The sequence below is a fragment of the Gossypium hirsutum genome, chromosome A03, assembly GCF_007990345.1.
Source record: "Gossypium hirsutum isolate 1008001.06 chromosome A03, Gossypium_hirsutum_v2.1, whole genome shotgun sequence".
Taxonomy (NCBI): Eukaryota; Viridiplantae; Streptophyta; class Magnoliopsida; order Malvales; family Malvaceae; genus Gossypium; species Gossypium hirsutum.
Window position 1 is genome coordinate 92,406,079 of NC_053426.1, and position 6,153 is coordinate 92,412,231.

Sequence of the window (6,153 nt, forward strand, 5' to 3'; positions counted from 1 at the left end):
CAAAGAAAAGGTTATCGAGTAGCCGAGTTGGAACCGTCTTACCCAACACGAGGTAAGTCATTAAGCATGTAGTTGGTATTATTTCAATGGTCATAATGTTGTGTATTGATGCTGAATGGAATGAATAAATGTACATATATATATGCATGTACGTATGTGATGATGAAATTGTTGAATGAAATAAATGAGGTGAGATGTAATGAGTTGTTGATCTCGGCACTAAATGTGCGGGATAACCATTTATGACCATGAGATTGGTGCTAAGTGCGCGGGATTAAATTGTACAGCACTAAGTGTGCGATTCTACTTTGTTGCACTAAGTGTGCGAAATGAATATGATGCACTAAGTGTGCGAATTGACCATGCGGCACTAAGTGTGCGGGTTTGACTATGTAGCACTAAGTGTGCGATTTGATTACGTGGCACTAAATGTGCGAGTTGATTATATAGCACTGAGTGTGCGGGCTCAATATACATTCGTGAATCATTATGGACACTATGTGTGCGACACTATTGAGCTGATCGCGGACAGCGGATCGGGTAAGTGTCTTGAGGACATGGCTAATATGTGCTATGCGTATACTTGGTGTTGAGCTCGGTAAGTTGAACCTATGTGACAACTATACTTGAAGTCACGTACATAAAAATTTATCGTAGGATGGGTGAAAGGCCGTTTTGTGGTTTGATTGTAACGAAAATAAATTGATTTATGAAAATGCTTCAATGTCCTATTGATGAGTATATGAATTGTGAAGGCATGAATTGATATGAAATTGAATCGGTAGGTTGGTGGAACTATGGTATGGTTCGGTATGGATGGAGTAAATTGTCTCATTCCATTTTATTCCTCTTGTGATAATGTTATTGATGTATAGTAGAGCATTGCTTATGACTTACTGAGTTATAAACTCACCCGGTGTTTCCTTGTCACCCATTATAGGTTGCTTGGACTCATCAATTTTTGCGGGGTCGGGCCGTCAACGAAGTCATCACACCAGATAGCTAGTTTTGGTACTTTCTTCTTAGTGTGCTTAGAAGATCATTTTGGCATGTATAAGCTAGTATGTTGTGTTTGAATTATGGCATGTAAACTTTAAGCCATGCGAAAATGGCACGAATGTTCGATTGAGTTGGATCGAGGGTAGGCATGAAATGGACCTAGTTACTTTCGTAACAGATGCTAGCAGCAGCAGTGTCATGAGATTGAAAAATCACTAAAAATAGTAGGAGTGGAATTAATTGATGAATAAATTATGTAATCGAAGCTCGATGAGTCTGTTTTCATGAGGAAGTAACGAAAAGATCATATGGGCAGTATATTAAGAGATAATCAGATTTTAGTGGGACAGGGCCAGAACGGTTTCTGGATTCCCTGCTCCAACTTTGGAAATTCATTATAAATTAACCAGAGATAATTAGGGGTCGTACCATATATGTGCAGATTCCTCTCTGAGTCTAGTTTCCATAGAAACAAACGGCAACAGTATTGAAGCCCCGTGCAGGGAGATATCCCAGTCGTAATGGGCAAAGGTCAGTGTAGTCGACCCCTGCAACTTGGGGAACTTTGACTAATAAACTGTACTAATTGGCCCAACCAAAAATTCTAGAAAAAAATACATAGATGGGCACATGAGTCTAGTTTCTGGGAAAAATTACGAAACTGATTTTCGAGTTACGAAACTCAAGATATGAATTTTAAAACGACTAGTACACAGATTGGGCAGTGTCTGGAAAATAAATTTTGTAAGAGGGTAAAGCCAGTCAACACCTCGTGTTCGACCCCGATGACGGTTTCGGGTTCGGGGTTACACCACGAGTTGATGAGACACTGGGTGTCAAGCTATTACTTCGGATAAATTTGATAAGGTACTGGGTACCAACTTACTTCGGCAAAGCCGATGAGACATTGGGTGTCAAATTATTACTTCGAATTATCTGATGAGGCACTGGGTGCCATATTGGTGTGCTTGGTTGGATCCATGTATCCGTTAAAGTCCGAGTCAAGTTAATAGGGGTAAATGAACGAATTGGAAATTAGAATTGGTACTAAATGAATTGATAAATCGTATGATTTTGTATCTAAATTGGAATGAGATATTTAATTGAGATATGAAAACGAAATGTATGAACCATGTGTTCATGGAATGGTTATTGAATGAGGCAGTGCTATGATTAAAATTGAAGAATGAATTGAAATGTGATTTGAGACACATGATTGTGTCATGTAGTGAAAGCTATCTGGGATAGCAAATTGATTTGATAAACCATAATATATACATATTTTTACCTTTGGATAATTTATCATAAGATTTAGTGAATTTGATACTCCTAATCCTTTAATTTCATGTTTCACATCCAGATGAGCATAGAAAAGCGAAAAGTGCAAGAAAAAGGCCAAAAACGGACAAAATAGGTTTATTTCAGTACTACACACGGCCTAGACAAGTCGACATGGGTAATCCACACACCCGTGTGAGACACACAGGTAGGCTACATGCCCGTGTGTCATAGCCATGTCTATTTAAAACTATGTCAAAATTACACACGGCTTGAGCACCATCACACGGGTGTGCCACACGACCGTGTCTATGTCAAGACCTATTTTAATTCTATTCGAAAAAGGCTAATTTTTGGCTATTTTGGGCATTCCAAAGTCTACTTAACATACGAGAATAGGATCAATGGGGGGACACAGAGTAGAAAGCAGAAATTACTTGGGTTTATTTGGGTTTTTTATATCTCAAAAGCAGATCCACTTTAAGATTGAAGATCTCTATTCAAATTTCTCTCGAAGTTTATTTAGGTTTTTATGTCTTGTTGTTTTCTAAATTTGGGATGTCTTCCTTTTACATTATGAACTAAACTCCCTAAATACCTAGGGAGGATGAAACCCACGATGGCTCTTATTATTTAATTATCTGAATTATACGATAAATACTTGTTCTTGTTCTTGATTATGTGTTCTTAATCCTTGTTTTAATATTTTTAGGATATTATTCCAAGTTTGATGTGCTTATTCAGTGGAGCAAATGTCCCTGTTTAAGAGTAGATCTAGCATAATTAAGCAGAGTTGCATATAATCCTAGAAATTGGACGACATAAATCTGCTGAATTAGAGACTAGTCTAATAGGGAAATCCATAGATCGAGTTAGTGCGACGATAGTGGTTTTAATTAGAAGAGATTTCAATTAATCAACCTAGAGTCAGTTGTTCTTAGTATCGAAAGAGATATTAACATAATTTATGAATTTCTACGAATCAAGAAAAGTGAATAAATCGTTTGATTCAGAGTCAGAATAATAAGTGAAGTCTAAGTGGATTCTTTCCTGGGTATTGTCCTCTTTATAAGTTTTCTTCAAGTACTTTTCCCAATTCGCTCTCTGTCGTATTTAGTAGTTAATTAGTTAGTTAATTTTAGATTTAAAAAAATTCCTTATATTTTTAGGCTAAATAATAGAAAGATAGTTAATACTAGTACTTCTAGTCTTTGTGGATACGATATCTGGACTCACCATAGCTATACTACCATTCGATAGGTGCACTAGCCTTAGTCACGATCATAGTCTAATTTAGTGATTCATAAAACGATCATCAAGTTTTTGGCGCCGTTTCTGGGGACTAAGATATTAGGAACGCTTGAATTTTATTACTTAGCCATTTTTTATTGCAAATTACTTTTTGTTTTAATTTTTACTTCTTTTCTAATCTCCCTGTTATTTGCTTTTGGCAGGAACCTCTAGTTATGACTAGAAGGAACCCGTCAGGGTCTTTGTTATTTGACAGTGAGATAGAAAGCAAGCTCGTAGAAATCAAAGAGAAATAAGGCGAAGCCTACAGTATATAGAAGAAGAGCAAGAGGACGAGACCGATATTACCGAAGAGATGACAGATAATCAGAATAATCCGCTACCTCCTGTAGTTGCTGCAAATCCAGTAAATCAGAATCCTGCTCCTCGTACTATGTATGATTATGCTAAACCTACTTTAACAGGAATTGAATCGAGTATAGTTAGACCTGCTGTTGCTGCAAATAATTTTGAACTGAAACCTAACACGATTCAAATGATACAATAGTTTGTTCAGTTTGATGGTTTGCAGGACTAGGATCCAAACCTCATTTAGCAAATTTTCTAGAATTCTGCAACACTTTCAAGATCAATGGCATTTCTGACAATGCCATTCACCTTCGGTTATTTCCCTTTCATTACGGAATAAGGCTAAACAGTGGTTGAACTCATTACAACGAGGGTCAATCACTACTTGGGAACAAATGTCTGAAAATTTTTGCTTAAATATTTTTCGCCGGCTAGAACAGCTAAATTGAGGAATGATATCTCTTTTTTTGTGCATATGGATTTAGAAACACTTTATAATGCATGAGAGAGAAACAAGGATTTATTGAGAAGGTTCCCTCACATTGTGTTACCTTTATGCTTACAGGTTCAGACCTTCTACAACGGTGTGAAGCCCTCAACAAGGCAACTAATTGATGCAGCCACTGGTGGAACCTTTAACAACAAAACACCTGAAGAGGCTTACGAATTTATTGAAGAGATGTCACTAAACAACTATCAGTGGCAAGTCATGAGAACGAGGCCGACAAAAGCAGCTGGTGTTTTCAACCTCGACGAAGTCACTATGCTATCTAACAGGTAGAACTATTGAATAAAAAGATTGATGGTTTGTATGATTCTACTTAGGTACATCCAGTGATGAGGTGTGATTCAAATGGAGGAGGGATGCACAACACAGACTATCCATCCTTCAACCCCAGCATTGAGGGAGAACAAGTCTACTATATGGGCAACAATTCTAGACCTCATAATAACACTTATAGTAACACTTACAATGCAGGTTGGAGGAACCATCTCAATTTTTTGTAGGGTGGTCAAGGGAACAAAGGCCACAACACCCTCCAGGTTTTCAACAACCATCGTACCAACAGGAGAAAAAGCTGAACCTTGAGGAGATGCTTACAAAATTTATCTTTGTGTCAGAAACTCATTTTTAGAATACCGAGACAGTAGTTAAAAATTAGCAATCGTAGATTCAAGGGCGCGAAACTCAAATAGGTCAGCTTGCTAAGTTGATCTCTAAACGACCACAAGGTGGCTTGCCCAGTAATACAGAAACTAACCCAAGGGAGCAACTCTATGCCATCACTGTGTGTGACAAAGAAGGATTAACTGAATCTAAATCTGAAACGAGGCAAGAACAGTTGTAACCAATGGTAAGGTTGAGGTGAGTTATGGTACACAAAATCCGGTAAGTAAAGAATATAGACCTCATGTGCCATACCCAATGCGACAAAGAAAGACCACACAAACAAACAATTCGGTAAATTTCTTAAACTACTTAAAAAATTACATATTAACTTACCGTTTATTGAAGCTCTTTCACAGATGCCAAACGCAGTTAAATTTTAAAGGAGCTTTTAGCAAACAAACGGAAGTTAGATAAGTCATAGCATGTGGAGTTAAATGTAGTTTGCTCAGCTATTTTGCAAAACAAGCTACCCAACAAACTGAAAGATCCAGGGAGTTTTACGATTCCTTGTCTAATTGGTAGTTTGAATGTTAATAATGCTTTACCTGATTAGGGGCAAGTATTAATGTCATGCCCTACAAGATGTTTAAGTAGCTAAGACTAGGGAACCCAAACAAACTAGGATGAGCATACAATTAGCTGATAAAACTATTAGATTTCCTAGGGTATCGTTGAAGATGTGCTTGTTAAAATTGACAAATTCATGTTCCCAGTCGATTTCGTTGTCTTAGACATGGATGAGGACAATGACGTACCTTTAATTCTAGGCAGACCCTTTTTAGAAACTACTAGATCTATCATTGATGTTGGAACAGATGAACTCACACTTTGGGTAGGCGATGACATGATTAAACTCCAAGCTCGTGATTCTTACAAAAAGACTAGTGATCGAGATGATTACAAAAGTTCTTTTAATGTGAGTAACCTTGTTATTCAACCTTCTTTGCAGGAAAAACTTTCGAGAAGTACAACTGAGCCATGTTCCAGTCCATGTAATGACAAGAATATCCATGAAGAGCGAAGGCTACAGATCGAGGAACTAGATGAATGGCGAACACAGGTTAGGAGAAATGAGAATAACGATGAATAAGCAGTGCCATGACAAC

The 6,153-nt window shown here is 37.5% G+C and overlaps 1 non-coding gene across 1 annotated transcript; it reads right to left on the reverse strand.

Moving 5' to 3' along the window:
• Positions 1–4,318: 4,318 nt before the first annotated feature.
• LOC121225207 (small nucleolar RNA R71) lies at positions 4,319–4,424 on the reverse strand. The gene has a single exon (XR_005923125.1). It is a non-coding gene; the product is annotated as a small nucleolar RNA R71 (small nucleolar RNA).
• Positions 4,425–6,153: the final 1,729 nt, after the last annotated feature.